Source organism: Mus musculus, chromosome 9 (assembly GCF_000001635.26).
Source record: "Mus musculus strain C57BL/6J chromosome 9, GRCm38.p6 C57BL/6J".
Lineage (NCBI taxonomy): Eukaryota > Metazoa > Chordata > Mammalia > Rodentia > Muridae > Mus > Mus musculus.
In genome coordinates, this window is record NC_000075.6 from 41675823 (window position 1) to 41693536 (window position 17714).

The following is a 17714-nucleotide window of genomic DNA, read 5'->3' on the forward strand; positions in this document are numbered from 1 at the left end:
CTGTGAAATCTGGACTCCTGTCTGCTTTGGTTTTTTTGACCTCTCACTGCTTTCTGCTCAGGCTGACTGGCCACTGGCCAGACCCTTCTGCAGGTTGCTTATGCTCTAAGAGCTGGAAGAAAAGACTCACTAGTTAACCAGTGCGCCAACATTAAGAAGGTCAGCATAAGCAGGTTTTCACTATGACCACATGTGTGCCAAGTCACCCCCAGTGTGTGAGTGAAACTTAGCAAGAGCACCTCAGTAGAAATTCCCTGCTCTGAGCTCACTGTGACAACAGACTAAGGCAAAGGAGCATCAGACTAGCACCTCTGTGGAAACTAGTGTCAGGCAAACTACCTTCTGCAACACAGGTCAATTATCTACTTTATGGAAGGCTGGGACTATGTGTAACATATTCTACTCTTGCACAGGTTTTCTTCCTGCAATCATTGGAGTAAAACTGCAGTTTTTGTTATTCTACATGAAATTTTTCAAGTCAGATTTTTCTTCAAGTGACTGATTTCTTTTTCCTGTGTTAAACTTGAGGATTTTATTTCTAACTTAGGGTCTGGTTTTGTTCTGTCTCTGAAACGCAGCTCCATCTTTGTGTTGATATGTGTAGTAAGATACCATAGATCTAGGGGAATGTTTCCATGGCTAAAGCATGTGTATTGCAAGATCCTCAGACTCCACATGAGATACTGAGTAGGCAGAACAGCCGTCTCTAACACAGTTCCACATAAGCCAGTGACAGAGGGTCCCCAGTGTGAGCTGGCTAGCTAGCCTAGCTGAATCAGTGAGCTCCAAGCTCAAAGAGACACCATGTCTCCATAAACAAAGTGGAAACAATTGAGGACACTAACCACCCAGCGTTAAACTCTGGCTCCACATGAGTCCCCTTCCCCTGCCCCACACAATATAAGTAAATAAACAAAACATGAAAAATGAAGACCGCTAAAAGATGAAGTGTTAGAATGAAAACACCTCAAGCTTTAATGGCGCTATTGAATTCATGGAACATGTTTTAAGTAAAGCTTATCCCTGGCAACAAATTAGTCCTCTGATCTCCGTGCTTAAGAGAACTTTTGCCTTAGAATTTCAGAGTGTGTGCTTGAATCACTGAGATACATCTCCGGACCCTTAGTAGTCTTCTTAACTACATGTGTCAGCACACGGGCGAGGCCATATTTCTCAGACAGAAGAAAAATAGAACCCGAGTTTGAAAGAAAATCCTCACGTTTAACACAGACAAACATCAGTCATTTGAAGAAAACCTGACCTGGTGTCTTGTCATGTGGCATTTGTAGTATGGGTTAGCCTGATCTGGGTTCTACATTAGCCCACAAATAATGACCTATAGAGACTCCTTCATCTTCAGTACATGCTGCGTCCACCTTCAAAAGACATTGACTCTCTGTTGGTGCTAGGTTAGAAACACATCACTTCTGTTCCCCGTGTTCTGGTTTGCACATTTGTCACATGGGTCCCTCCGGGCTGGAAGGATGAGTGATGACTTGGATGTCTCTCTAGCAACAGATGTCTCTGCCCACTTTATGCATAATAGCCTTGGCATATTTGTAATCTTACTAATAACTGTATAGCAACCATTTGTCACTCCCCAGCTCTGAACCAGGAATGGGCTCATGAGACCTGTGTTGTTCATCTAAAATCTGAAGCTCCTAGAGGGTAGTGTGTCACTTAGAGTCACTCCAGAAGCAGCTGCCATGCTGCAGTAAGAGTGAGAAGACATTGATTGGGGGCAGCCCCCCTGAGATGGCCAGGGGAGTGAGTAAAGATAAACACAGACGATTTCTACACCACAGCCGCACTGAAGGACAGGGAAAAGGAGCCTGCCCAAGACTGTGAAACAGCTCTGAAAAGACTGTGGCTCAACAGAGCACAAAGGAAAGATGGTACCAGACAAGCTCCACATTTAAAAGTGGCTATGCACTGGCACCCATGCATTGACACCCATGCATTGGCACACATGCACTAGCACACATGCACTGACACGCATGTACTGCACCCTTGTACTGCACCCATGCATTGGTACCCATGCATTGAAAACCATGCACTGGAACCCATGCACTGTATCCATGGTATTGCACCAATGCACTGGCAACCATACATTGGTACCCATGCCCTGGCACTCATGCACTGCACCCATACACTGGTACCATTATTCTGGTGCCCATTTACTGGCACCCATGCACCAGCACTCATGCACTGCACCCATGCACTGGTTCTGATACATGGTTACCATGCACTGACACCCATGCACTGACACCCATGCCCTGGCACCCAATCACTGCTTCTCATCACACTTTTCCATGTACTGGTGCCCATGTATTACTGACTCTGATGCATGAGTTTGGCTCTCACATTGACACAAACCTCTAAGATGCTGTCTGAGGATGTTGGCTGATTGCATTTTTCCCATAATGATTCGTCTTGAACACTGCCACAGAGATGAAGTGGGAGGGGCTGAGAATACAGAAGATCCTCAACATGGAATGGTTTGAATCTTGAGGTTTGAACTTTATTATGGACTGTGTGAAACTTATACACATTCAGTGGAAAACAGACTTAAAATTTTAACCTCAGACCCTTTTCAGGACTAGCAGTATCTCTTGGGATGCTAGTCAGCCACAGCTCTCACTGGCCATGTAGTCACAAGAGTTCCATGGTGTTGCTAGGCTCTGGTGGTCAGTAGGCTAGGGTACAAAACATACTTTTGGCTTACAGTATTTTCAACGAGCATTGGATTTACCAGGCTATCTCCCCACTGTAACTTGATGTTCATCTATATGGATTCCCATATCTTGCTCCTAAGACTGTCTACTCCTCCAGGCTGCCTGCTTGCTGTAGCAGAAGGTTTAATTTAACTAAAATAAATAAAGAATGACTTTTAAAGTGATTTTTTTAGGAAAAAAAAAACACAACAGGAACAAATAAAAAGTTCATAAGTCAGGAACCCAGAGTTGCAAACTTGTGTCTGTCTGGTTTTGACAAGCTCTATGACCTTCACGGAGTCACTTCCACCTCTGTGCGTTAGCTCTCTTTTCTGTAAAATTAGGTAGTTGTTGGATTAACTCAGTCACTCTAAACTTTATCACCCTGCTCAGAAGCTTGGAAAGGTGGGGATTTCTGTCTTTATAAAGCCCAGTTTCTGGTTCAGTAAATCTTTACTGGGCTAATTCTATAGCAATTTCCTTCAACTTGGAACATTTCATCCTGTAGAATCAGGAAATAAACAAAACTTACAGGATCCAGAAAGTAAACAACTCAGAAGTCTCAGGAAGATTACAGGATTCACAAGTTCATACACCCATACCCACACTTCCCATTCCCCAATACTCCAACACCCCAACATCCCTCCCCTCCAAAAACTAGCTGGGGAGAAGAGCCTCTCTGGCAGGCTGACTGCCTGCAAGTCATGCAGGGAGCTCATAGAGTGGGGTGCAGCCTTGGTGAACTGTCAGCTATACCTGACAGAGATTTTAGTGATGCAAGTGTCTTTGTTTCATTCATGCTCATGTAAGTAAACTTAATAAACTATTGTGTCTCTCAGCTAGATCAGGGTGGACATGTTTCACTGTTATTCCTGACCTCTCTGGGCTACATTGACATTCATTCGTCTGTCGCTAGAAAAAGTCACAGAGTGTTGCCAGCTTTGGGGTGGTGCTACTGGTAGGGGACATTTACTTTGGGAACTACTGGACTCGATGTTCTTCAAGTTTGCTTCCCGCTCATAATTCTTTGTGTTTGTGATTCAACTACACTGCTTTAAAATGACATTTTTAATGTTTTTTATTTGGTATTTTCTTCATTTACATTTCAAATGCTATCCCAAAAGTCCCCCATACCCTCCCCCCCACTACCCTACCCACCCACTCCCACTTCTTGGCCCTGGCGTTCCCCTGTACTGGGGCATATAAAGTTTGCAAGACCAATAGGCCTCTCTTCCCAATGATGGCTGACTAGACCATCTTCTGATACATATGCAGCTAGAGACACAGCTCTGGGGGGTACTGGTTAGTTCATATTGTTGTTCCACCTATAGGGTTGCAGACCCCTTTAGCTCCTTAGGTACTTTCTCTAGCTCCTCCATTGGGGGCCCTGTGTTCCATCCAATAGCTGACTGTGAGCACCCACTTCTGTGTTTTCCAGGCACCGGCAGAGCCTCACAAGAGACAGCTATATCAGCAAAATCTTGCTGGCATATGCGATGGTGTCTGCATTTGGAGGCTGATTATGGGATGGACTTTTACTGTTATTTGGGTCTACTTTACCATCATCTGTTAAAGACTTTGTTGTCTATAGCATACCTTTTCAGACAAACCATAAGCTAGTACAAATGTTTATTGATTTATTACCATTTGACATATGTTGTGCTAAGTACAAAACTCTTATGTATTAGTTAGGGTTTTACTGCTGTGAACAGACACCATGACCAAGGCAACTCTTATAAGGACAACATTTAATTGGGGCAGCCTTATAGGTTCAGAGGTTCAGTCCATTATCATCAATGTGGAAACATGGCAGCATCCAGGCAGGCATGGTGCAGGAGGAGCTGAGAGTTCTACAACTTCATCTGAAGGCTGCTAGCAGAATACTAGCTTCCAGACAGGCAGGATGAGGGTCTTAAAGCCCACATCCACAGTGACACATCTATTTCACCAAGACCACACCTACTCTAACAAGGCCATACCTTCTAATAGTGCCATTCCTTGGGGCAAGCATATACAAACCATAACACTCAAAACAGCTGTCATCAACAGTATCGTTTTCAGCCTGCTTTTTAGATATATTATCTCACTGACTTAGTTCAAGGGTATGATCTGATGTTACATGACGAACAGTGGAAGGGAGAAGCACAATCTTAAAGCACAGATGGAGCAAATGGGCTTGAGAGCAGATGGACAAAGTCAGGATGGACAATCCAGAGAGAGGAGTGTCATGAACAGTAGCCACCTTTTACACTAGGGAGGGAGTTCAGCAGTCTTACCATAATCTACCAGTGTGATGGAAGGAAGGGGTGCTGTTTGTATCATCGGGAGAAAGAGGAGAATGGATTCAGACATGCAGTTTAATTCCATGGGTCCAGTATCTTTGCTAGCTGTAGGTTTTAAGTTGCACCACTTATTGGGTAAGTGAACATGAGCTGGTGATCATATGAGAAGGAGAAACAAATAAGGCAGAAGAGACACTTAGCTTTGTACATAGTCAGCTTCACTGGCATTGAACAACCCCTTAAGATCTCTCAGCATCCTGTTCTCTGTGCATTGAAGACAGCATTCACCATGCTCATGATAAAGAAGTGAAAGTATCCGGTGCTCTGCTGGATGCAGAGCTCTGTTTGTACAACATGAAAAAAAAAAAACAACCCTCGTACTTGCATTACATTTTTGTGATCATTTTCATTTAAAAATTTTCCAATGTAGCTATCCTATTTAGCAGTAGATTTCAGTCCTTCCTCCAAAGGCCAATACCCTCCATGGAGACTTCTCTAGAATTTACTCAGGTGCCTGAGGGATGTCTTTAACTCTTGGCAACACTATGAATATGGAAAGGAAACCTTTTCCTCCCCATGAGATACCATAGGAATTTCTCCATGCATTCAGATAGGTTGTCCCCTCTGCACTGCTTGGGAAGAGGAAACTCCCGAAGAGTGGGTCCCTGAGCTGTTTTGTGGTAGAGAACAGTAGAGGGCTGACATGAACAGAGAGGAAATCCAAAACATGGTCAAAATACGTGTAATTAATATACCCCAGGAGCTCAATGGCTTCTGATTGGAGCCTAAAGGAATGAGGGAAGAGAGGGAAAACTCCAATCCAATTAAAGACAGTGAAGCTCAGGCTGAGGTCAACGCTGTACTCTAGGGATGTTTCACGAACCACTTGAGGGTGGATTTAGAAAGAGTTAATAAAAGCTTAACCCCTGACATTGGAAGTATGTTGTCAAGGAAAAATTGGGTTCTTAGTCCAGAGAGAAGGTAAGAAACTTTGTCTCCAATTTGATTAATAAATGCACTTAGAATCAGTATTGGGAAATGGAGTCTATCTTTGAAAAGAGTGCTCTGGAAGCTAGCTAAATAAAGACTTACTGGTGTACTGGTTATAGCATCCTTTGAGCACATAGCTAAATTGAACTTGAAGGCAGCCAGGAAATGATTCAAAATTCAGAGGGGAATGTTTTTGAAGACTAGATAATAACAAATAATTTATATCTAGCTTCAGGGTATTAAGCAAACCCATCTCGGCAAAAATGTGCCTGTGCTTTGGTGTTTTGTTCAGATTAATAGTAAAATGGATCAATGTCCTATGGACTTCAATAGATATACTAGGATGGAGGTAGGTGGGAGGTGTTGGTTTTGGAAGTACAAGTTGTGGGGTAACTAACAGACCTCCAAGCGTCAGTATGAAAAAAGTCAATGAACCCCTCTCGCCTCCAAACCCTACGGTCCTAATCATGAAATGTTTAAATATTTCCAAACTTTCTGAAAATCCTGCCATCACAACAAACACAGCCAAATATCTGAAACATGGCAAGTCTTCAGAACTAACGAGTACATATCACGGATAGGCTTGGGTGCTCCCCCACCCTAGCTGTCCAGGTTCTGCCGATCATGGCCATCCGGAAACCTTTCGTTTAATCTATTACTATGCTTACCTAGCCCAACATCCTCACAGTTCCTTAATGTTGAGAAACTATTCATCTTGATTACAGAATCTCCCAGCATTCAATTTTGTTCCTTGTATTCCTTTCACAATCGTATTTCAAAATTAGTCTTGGGTGCATAGTTCCTTCCAACTCAGAACTGTTTGGCTAATCACGAGTGGTAGAGACAGGTGATTCCCAGAGTTCAAACATGAGCCGATTCTTGACTGAAAAAACAAGCATGGACAATCTGTTTAGCTAAGAATACCTCCTTACCCAGGTTCCGTTCCAGCTACATTCAATTTTGTGATCAAGCTCTGACCAATGAGATGCAAGCAGCAGTTGCCCGGTAAATAGTTTGTTCAAAAGTCACAAGGTCTTGCTTAATCTTCCTCCTACCCAACCCTGCAGTGTGTGAGGGCCACCACAAAAGCCTTCAATCAGAGATAAACTTGAGGGTGGAAATTCTGAGGATGATAAAACTGGAAGATAGGAGAATATATCCCCCAAAATTCCACTGATCTAGCACACTAACCCTGGACTGTCCAATTAGGTACTGTAAATATACATAGAAAATAAACATCTGTATGGTCAAACCATTATCCTGAAGGCATATTAGTTCAGACAATGGCAAGTCTGGTCTGTTGCCAACCATGCTCATTTCCACAGAAGACTGCCTGAAGGTCTCAGCTTAATGTTTACAATAAAATTCCATCTGCTTCTAAGACTATTGTTATAGTTTTTCCTTGTCCGGAGACATTTCTTTAATCAAGTTAATACACTCCAAATGTGCTAAATATTCTCCTATTTCCAAAATTTACCACAGTATCCCAGGTGCTGTGATTTTCAGTTATCCCAGAGCATCTAGCAAATACCTTTCACTGGGACTTAAATGAATATACAAATAATAGAATAAAGATAGAAGTGAATTAAAAATTCTGTTAACCTAAATTTCTATTCAATGAAATAAAAACACGTTCTGTTCTTGATACTCGCATTAGGTACTTATCTTATTGCTGTGGGAGAAAATACACCCCCCCCCCAAAAAAGAAAATTAAGGGAGGAAAGATTTGCTTTAGTTTCCAGTTCAAGATTACAGTCCCCATAGCAAGGATGTCATAGCAGCAGGAGCTTGAGACAAATAATTACATGGCAGTCACAATCAAGAAGGAGAAGGTGTTAGATGCTAGTGCAGAACTCACTTTCTATATTTATACAGTTCAGGATCCTAGCCTAGGGAATGACGCTGCCCACATGGATGGCAGATCTTTCCATCTTAATTCATATAGTGGAGAAATTCCTTCACAGTCATGCACAGTTACTAACTGAGGTAGTCTGTCACAGATATGCCTACAGGGTTGTCTCCTAGGTGTCTCTGGGTATGATCAAATTGATAATCAATGTTAACTATCATAATAATCAAGCATGCTTGATAACCAAAAGTATTTACAAGACCCCAGGTGGTTTAATGGATCCTAAATTTGAGGGATACTCTGATCAAATGCTTGACATTAGTTTTATGAGTTGCTCACAAATACAGAAGACACCACAAACAATTCTTGTATAGATAGGATAATCAGCAAGTTATTACATGTAGTAAAATAAATATTGTTTTCCTTTTACCAAAGAGTTCTCTGTCTCTAGTCTAGAATAATTACAAATAGTACTGATTGACAGAATTTTGATTGAGATTATCTTCCATTGGAGATTGGTCCCCAGGGCAGCCATAGTTATTTCATTCTATAAACTATTAGTCTGCTGGTGGATTCATGGCTCAGTGGACTAGTAGAAGGTAGAGCTAACTGTATGATGTGAAGCCTGGCTAGAAGAAGTAAGCCCTGGAAATACATTCAGAAGGGCCCATTTTGTTCCCAGCCCCCTCATTCCTTCCTTGGCACATACAGCATAGCCAGCAGCTTTCCTCTTGCCCTGCATGCCCTTGGCCACAAGGTACTGCCCAACTATAGACCCAGAAGTAATGACACCTAATGACTGAACACTCTTGAGCCACAACTCCAAATAACTCTTCTGTCCTTTAAGTGTTTTGTTCAAGATTTTTCATCACAGTAATGAAAGGCTGACTAACTCACTGATTCATGCTAATTATCTAAAGGTGCCTATCATGGGCCTCAGCCTTCTCTTCCCAAAGAAGAATGATTCACTAATTGCCACTCTTCATAAACCCCAATTTTCAGAGACTTTTTAAAAATATTCTTCTAATGCATACTAAATTGTTAGTATCCCAATTAGAAATAAAATCCAGAATCTAACATTATATCTACTGAGGAAACAAGACTAGATGTCTCAACACATCAAGTTCTAACTTCTTTCATATACAGCATATGCCATTTAAATGTTGATTTATTACTGCAGTTTTGATGTTAGTCTCATCTTTAACTCTGTTTTCTTTAAACATTATAAAATACATTTTTAAAACCATACAAGTTAAGTTAAAAAGAAAATACTTAATAACAAAAATCACACCGTTTGTATATTTGTATTTGTTTTCCTTTAGGAATTGATGCTTTACTATGCTAACCAGGCTGACCTCAAATAAACCTTTGGTCTCAGCGTCCTGAGGGTATTGGCGACAGTGCATTCCATTGCATCCAGTTTCCTGAACTTAAAAAAAAAACGTTTTTTAGTAATTTCTATACATGAATATTATAATTCCCTCCATTCCTTCTTCCCCCAACTCCTCCTCTGTCACCACTCCTCTCCTTTTAAATTACTATTCTTTTATACACACACACACACACACACACACACACACACATGATCAGCTGAGTCCATTTCGTGTTACCCGTACATATTTGTGTCTAGGGGTGGCTACTTGGGGCTAGATAACCATGAGAGGGCTTGCTCCTGAAGAAGACAGATTCTGAATCTCCTTCCTCCCTCTCTGAGCAGCCGTTAACTAACTGCCTGTACCTCTTCATCTGGAGTGAGTCCTTGTGAATTTTCCTCCACTCATGTTGGCATTCCAGCTGATGTTATCTTTGTGCATGTCTTTTTTAAAAAGTGCCCATTATGCTGAAATTTCATGTGTGCAGATTCCCTATTACATCTAGAAGACACTATCTTACAGCAGACTTCCTAGCCTCTGGTTCTTGCAACTTTTCTGCCCCTGTTTTCCAGAACGTTCCCTGAGCAGTGGGTGTAAGGGCTGTGTTGTGGATGTGTTAACCAGGGTTGAGCACTCCACAATCAGCTGTCATAGGCATTCCGACTAGTTGTTTTTTTCTGTGATTCCACCTACCATAAAAAAAAAGTTTCTTTGATCAGAAGTGAGACCTCCACTTATATATGGCACAAGAAGTAGTATTTATAATGCATTAGAGATTATACTGGTTTAGGAAAGTGACAATAGTACATTCTTCTCTAGGGTCCATGACCTCGGCAGCCATGAGTTTATAAAAGTCACAGGGAACATTTTATGTTTATCTAATAATACATATACAATGTGTACTAGTGTACACACATACATAACACAGAGTTTAAATGACGCTATGCTATTTGGGATAATAACACTCCTTCCAGGAGCTATGACTTTTAATAGGTAGAAACTAGCCAATAAACTCTCCAGGTGTGGAAAACATCCCTTTGAGCTTTGGATCAAGAAAATTCAAGAGACTCTCAAAACAATACAGGGTATTTCTAATGCCCTTGTCTCTAGAACTTGAAGGTAAGGCCCTATTACTGAAGACACCACACCCTTCAGGCACAGGGCTAGTAGGTGTTCCCTTTGAACTGACCTGGAAGTCTCTTCTCTGAAGACTAGCTGATATACTAGACTAGCTGATATACTAGCCAAAGGTGCTATACAAGTTAACAAAGTAGGAAAGCAATCAATAGCTCTATGTGGCTGCAAAACCTAAGAACAACAAAGGCCAGCATCACAAGATATCCACAATGGTACAACAGTGATACCTACATCCTGGGAGTCACCACTAGATGTCCAGTTGAATTTAAGGCTATCCTCAAAGGGAAGAACTTCACATTTAATTCTGTAACGGTAGAGAACTGTCTATGGGTTGTGAACGTGTTTTAATCATGAAAAAAAAAAAACCTATGTCTGAGCTATGTCTTAACTTTTCCAGAAAGAACATTGTTATCATTGAAAACTGAAAGTGTTCTAACTCGTGCTCTGGATTTGCTCTGTTATGAGTCTCAGATGCCATCTGCCTGTAGAAAGACTTCTTCTGGCTCAAGTGACAGCATCTCAGAGCACCACAGCCACCATCTTTCTGTTTGTTCCTGGCTTGCATTGCAGGTGTTTCTCTTCCTTTGTTCCTGGCAGCAGGGATTCATATTTCCACAACACCTAGTACAATGAAAACTTTGCGCTGGGCACTGAAGAAATATTTTTACATAAATAAGTCAGAGATTATTTCTTTGGACAGAGAACAGTACAAGATTGAATTTCATCGGAATGAGTCCGGTTAGACAAGCCAACAAAGTACCCATGCTTTTCTTGCTATCTTTAGGTGAATTGTAGAGCTCCCACTGGGATTGTCCCAACAAAGGAGTTGACCTAGTTTAACAGAGTATAAATATAGTGTGTCCCCAAAGGTCTCCAAACACAGGATTCACCAAAGTGTATCTTCAGTGCTTCAAGTGATGCTACTAACAGAGATCGACCCACTTAATGTGAGCCTTCCCACACAAAGCGAATTTGAAACCAGTACCATTCTGCAGAGTTCTTGCTGTCTACTGGCCAGCAAGAATTCCTCTTTTTTTTTTTTCTTTCTGTGAATGGCCTTTGAAGAGTTTGTACTGAACAAAGACTCAAGCTCAAAAGACTCTCAACAACAACAAATGTACTAAAATTGTGTACTTTCAAGGAAAGCTGAGGTGAATGTAGAAACAGAGACCATCCAACATTAGCCTTTCTGATCATTTCATAGTTTCGGTTTTTATAACCCTCATTTAGAATGCTGCATCCTCTAACTATTTCATCTGAGGGTAGCTAGCTGCCAGCAGAAGGGCATTATCACTGTTTATAGTCTCACGGAGTGCCCATAAACATTGGTATCTCAGCAAAATTATCACCCAGATTATGTAGTTTTAGCAGAAGGATAGGTTTGTTAAAATAGACAAGGGTAAACCAGCAATATCTTGTCCCAATTAAAACAGGAGTAGATGATGCAACAACTATTGATGCTGCCTCCTGTATCTAGGGAAAGCGCACACAGTATCCACATCCATTCTATGGAGTTACCCAGCTGAGGAAAGTTCTACTTTAGTGACTAACAGGGATGCCGCGATTCTGCATCTCTTCCTCTTCTGTGCATCCCAGGGTTGTGCTGATGTCCCAAGGCTTCCTAAGACCATCTTGCAGTTGGGAGTGTTCCAGCCTTGGCTGGTCCAGAGTGTGGTCTGGCAGAAGAAGGACTGGAGTATATATATATGGTGTGAGTGCTCGGCTCAGAAACAGGGTTCATGTTTTAGTTTTCACTGTGAGGCTATAAAAGTAAGCAGAATAAAAACTCAGCCTCCTTCCATGGAAGAACTGGATGGCTTCCAATCTTGTGCTACGGCTAACAATGCTGTGATAGAGATTCTTATGTATCATTTTGCATGTGCCCTAATATCATTCCAGGATGCATTTCTAGAAATAGAAGAGCTGGGGCAAAGGCTATAGGCATTTGTAACTTTAATACATATTACCAAATTGCCTTCCTTGGGGGATGACAACAATTAATATGTTTACCAGAGATGTATAAAAGTGACTGTTCAGGAAAAAGAGTCACCATCAGATAAAAACATAGTCTGAGATTCTGGAGGTATCAGTACGCTGCTTTAATGCTTTTATTGGCATGTATTAACTATGTATAATGGGTTTCATTATGGCATTTTCATGCATGTAATTCAATCATATTGGCTCCCTGACCCCTCTCCATCCTTTCCCAGTGTTGGTGATCCCAAGCCCCTTCCCAGCAGCCTTCCCCTTCTACTGTCGACAGGACTCAAGGAGGTTCCTTGGGGTTATTTATTGTAGTGTTGGAGAAAGTTTGTTTGCGGGATGCTGCATGCGTTGTCAGTGACTGCACCAAAAAAAAAAAAAAAAAAAGTGTCCTTCCCTCCTTCATCAGTGGCCATCTGTGTCTGTACTTCGAATATGTGGAGTTTGCACTCCATGTATTCCAGAATCCTTGGAGAATGTTTTAAATATTCTTTGCACTCCATGTATTCCAGAATCCTTGGAGAATGTTTTAAATATTCTTTGCTTATTTTCCTGTTCAGTTTTATAAAAATTTAAGGGTGTTCCTGCTGTTGCTGCTGCTTGTTCCTTTTGTTCTTCCTCCCCCTCCCCCTCCCCCTCCTCCCCCTCCCCCTCCTCCTCCCCCTCCTCCTCCTCCTTTTGGGAACAAGCCCCTTTTCTGGATACTTGTAAGGATTTAAATTGAATTTAACATTCATGTTTTTCTTTGCTAACTAGTATGCTGTCATGATCAAGTTTTTCTTTGAGTTTCATCTACTCAAGCTTAACAATTTAATTTTTTCTTAAATTTGTAGTTATATTTAGAAATCCTTTTTCCCCATCCAAGCTTGTAATGGAATCGTTCCATATTTTCTCTTAGTGTTTTTGTGGTTTTATATCTTATGCTTAAGCTTAGATCCCTTTTGGAATTCATCCTGGTTTGAGGCCTGGGGAGAGGATCTGCTCAATCTAATCAATTTTATTTAATAACTTATCTTCCCGCTCTCATTTGAGGTAGTGCTGTTGATAACACTATTTTTTTTCTAGGAATGTCATGCATGCATAGCATCATAGTCTTTTCATTATTAAGATTTTGAAATTAAATACTCCACTTCTCTTGCTTTACTCTTCACTTCAGAACTTTGCTAAATATATTAATTCATATGTTGATCTTAAAATCATCTTTTCAGCACTCTCTGGGGAATTGGCTCAGTGGTTGAGAGCACTGGCTGCACTTGTAGTAAGTTTGGTTCTCAGCACCCACATAGTGGCTCCCAACCATCTATAACTCTAGTTCCAGAAGATCCAATGCTATGCATGTTCTGAACTCTACAGGCACCAAATGGCACTCATACATTCATGAAAGTAAGCATTCATGTGCATAAAATAAGTATTTTTCATTAATTATTTATTCATTTTACATCTTGATCACAGCCTCCCTCCCTTCTTTCTACCCAGTCCCACCCTCCCCCCCTTTCCCATGTACCCTTCCCCTTCTTCTCAGAAAGGAGGGATCCCCCTGTACCAACCCACCCTGGCACACCAGGTCTCATCAGAACTACACACATCCTTTCCCACAGAGACCAGACAAGGCAGCCCCGCTAGAGGAAAGGGATTCAAAGGCAGGCAACAAGATAGATTTCACTCCAAATGTTGGGGGACCCTCATGGAGACCCAACTGCACATCTGCTACATCTGTTTATGAGGCCTAGGTCCAGCCCCTGCCTGCTCTTTGATTGGTGGTTCAGTTTCTGTGAGCCCCCACAGGCCCAGGTCAGTTAACTATGTAGGTCTTCATGTGATGTCTCTGACTCCTTTGGCTCCCTCAATCCTTTCCCCAACTCTTCCACAAGACTCCCTGAGTTCCATGTAATGTTTTGTTTTCGGTTTCTGCACCTCTTTCCATTGGCTTCTGGATGAAGCCTCTCAGATGACAGTTGTACTTCTGTCTACAAGCATAGCAAAGCATGGTTAATTGTGTCAGGGGTTGGTTCTCTCCCATGGGGTGAGTCTCAAGTTGGGCCAGTCATTGGTTGGCTCTTCCCTCAGTCTTTGCTCCATTTTATCCCTGCATTTCTTGTAGGCAGGGCAAATTTTGGGTCCAAGGATTTGTGAGTGATTTGGTGTCCCCACCTTTCCACTGGAACTCCTCCCTGGCTATAGGAAATGGCCACTTCAGGCCCCCTCTTCTAGGAGTCTCAGGGTCACCCCATATCCTCCCAAGAGGCTTCCCAGATCCCAGCTCTGTGCCTTGTCCCAGAGATGCAGCCCAACCCACTGATTTCCCTTCTCTCTCTAATCTCCACCATCCACCCCTCTTGCCCCATACTTGATTCCCACCTCTGTTCTCCTCACTGTCCCCTTTCCCACCCAGTCTCCTCTCTGCATCAACTTCCAATGTCTGTTTTAGTTTCCTTTCTGAGCAGGATTCAAGCATCTTCCTTTGGGCCCCCCTTAGCTTTTTTGGATCTGTAGATTATAGCATAGTTATCCTGTACTTTATGTCTAATATCACTTATGATATTAGAAAGGCATACCAATTGTGCCTTTCTAAAATAAGTCTTTTTAAAAATTGTTTTTAAATCCTGCCTAACTTTTAAAAATGTAGGTTTATGTGTGCACATGCAGGTGAGTGTGCGTGTGTGTGTGTGTGTGTGTGTGTGTGTGTGTGTGTGTGTGTGTGCAACAGAGGTTGGAGGACAACCCCAGGAATTGATGGTTCCTCGTTTTTCACCTTGTTCATGAGTGGATCTTGAACATAAGTCAGGTTAGATGGCCTGGCACCTTCCAGGCCATCTTTTATCTCTTGGCTTTGCTTTGTCAAAAGCTCTAAGTCCATCTGTATGTTAAAGTCAATGATAAATAGATAGCCATCTCTTAACCTCTCCACAGAGCTCCAAGATTACACACATGTGCACTCTGAATATCCTGAGAATCCACTTCTTGCTTGTGGGAGAAGTGCTTTAAAATTGAGCCACTTCCCCAGCTTTTGTCCAGCTTTTATGAAAATGTTGATATTTCCAAGGCATTGATCTTGGAAATCAGGTTAGAGCTATTGACACCTTTGTGATGTAGGGCTCCCTGGTCTAAAATACATTTCCTTTCTAATTATGAAACTTTTGCTACTTTTAGTAAACTTACCAAGTTTTCTTAGTGCATCTAAGATTTTGCACATCAGGTTTTCTTTATAGCTATCTTATGTTCTGCGGCCCTGGTACAAATGGGACCTTCTCATCTCATCTTCACATTGATTATTATTTGTAGGAATGATAATGCTGGTTTGACTTTACTAATCACGTCCTCCTAGCAACTTGCCTTGTCAATTTGCAGTTTCATTCAGATAATTAAACTGAGCTTTCTCTCTCCCCTCTCTACTCGACACCTTCCTCTCTGTCTCTCCCTCCCTCCCTGAATGGGAGATAGCTAATCCTTATCATTTTAATAGGGATAACTATGGGCAGTGTTTTTCTTTTGAATGAGACTGTCTTAGTTAGGGTTTCTATTCCTGCGCAAACATCATGACCAAGAAGCAAGTTGGGGAGGAAAGGGTTTATTTGGCTTACACTTCCATACTGCTGTTCATCACCAAGGAAGTCAGGACTGGAACTCAAGTAGGTCAGGAAGCAGGAGCTGATTCAGAGGCCATGGAGGGATGTTCGTTAATGGCTTGCTTCCCCCTGGCTTGCTCAGCCTGCTCTCTTATAGAACCAAGACTACCAGCCCTGAGATGGTCCCACCCACAAGGGGCCTTTCCCCCTTGATCACTAATTGAGAAAATGCCTTACAGTTGGATCTCATGGAGGCATTTCCTCAACTGAAGCTCCTTTCTCTGTGATAACTCCAGATGTGTCAAGTTGACACAAAACTAGCCAGTACAGAGAATTTACCTGTGGTCTTATAATTAAGAATGGTGCTCTATGTGGGGCTAAGACAAATATACCCCAGGATATTAAGAAATCAACTATCATTTTCACCTTATTTTATCATACTTAAAAAAAATCAAAATGGTGGTTATTTTTAATTCATGTTTGTGGAAATAAAACTTCTATACATCAACATTCAGATTTTTTTAAGCATAGCATTCAGAGAATATTTGAAATATTAAAAATAGTCAAAATGCATAAAGTGTACATATAACTGTCAGTTTGATGAGTTTTGACATGAGCCTATATAAACACAAACATAAAAAAAATAGTGTCATCTTTCCAAAACATATCTTCTTACTCCACTATAAGCTCTTAGTCAGGGATAGTATGGCTGTGATCACACACCATCACAAAAAGCAACTTGGGGAGGAAAGGATTTATTTAGCTTATCCTTCCACATCACTGTTCATTATCAGAAGACGTCAGGACAGGACCTTAAACAAGGCAGAATCCTGGAGATGGAAGTTAACGCAGAGGTCAGGAGAAATACCACTTACCGGCTCGTTCACTGACTTGCTCCCCATGGCTTGCTTAGCCTGCTTTCTTATAGAACCCAGGGCCACCAGCCCAGAAGTCGCTGCACTATGCACAGTGGGCTGGGCTCTCCCCCATTAATCACTAATTAATTAAGAAAACACCCTCCAGGCTTGCCTGATCTTATGAAGGCATCTTCTTAATTGAGGTTCCTGTCTCTCAGATGACTTTATTTTATGTCAAATTGACATAAAACTAGCCAGCACAGGCCCAGCCTCCCAGCCTCCCAGCCTGGCTCCCAGGGAACCAATGATTAAGCTGCATTTTCTGAACTTTATAAATTAAGTCAAACATCACACAAGACCTGGGTTTTTTGATTTTCTATATAATCTTCAGTGTGTGGCAGGAATCAGATTCCTCCAGGCTGTGGGCTTCTAGTACCTTCTGGGTTTTGTAGTGTGCTTCTTTACCCAGTTCCATAAAGAAAATCTTCCAAACCCTTGTTCAGGGAAACATGGTGGACCAGGGAGCTGTTCTTCCATTGTGATTGTATGTGTTAGAATATCAGTGTGCATGCTCACATGATTCTAATCTCTGAAAAGCTACGTGATTAAATGTATCAGAGACCTTTGTCATATGGAAAATATTTTGTTCACGTACTAAAACCACCTGATCATTTTTGCATTCTTTTCATTATTTATGCCAGCATCCACTTGCAAATATCTTGCTTAGGAATTAATGACATTCGTCATCATTTTCCAACACAGTGATCTTAAGGCTAACGTGGTCGTAAATATTGAGATTTCTGAACTAATTTGAAAAACTTATGTTTTTTCCTTTGGAACTATTTAAATAACATTAGAATTACATGTCTCTCAAAGTCTCCATAATATTTGCCCATAAAACTTTAGGGACTTAGTGCACTTTTCCTTTGGGTATCAAAGAAACACAATTCGTTTCTATTTTCA

At 41.5% G+C, this 17714-nt stretch overlaps 1 long non-coding RNA gene across 4 annotated transcripts in view; it reads right to left on the reverse strand.

Annotated features, from left to right (window-relative positions):
* Positions 1-17714, reverse strand: part of Gm35835 — an 81949-nt gene that overhangs the window by 20322 nt on the left and 43913 nt on the right. The window contains exons 3-4 of one of the 4 annotated variants that reach the window (XR_870650.2): positions 6655-6869; positions 4217-5337 (exon numbers count right to left, since the gene is read on the reverse strand). The exons of the other annotated variants lie outside the window; for them this stretch is intronic. This is a non-coding gene — a long non-coding RNA (predicted gene, 35835). Of the gene's footprint in view, positions 1-4216; positions 5338-6654; positions 6870-17714 lie in introns of those variants that run through there. 4 annotated transcript variants of the gene reach the window in all.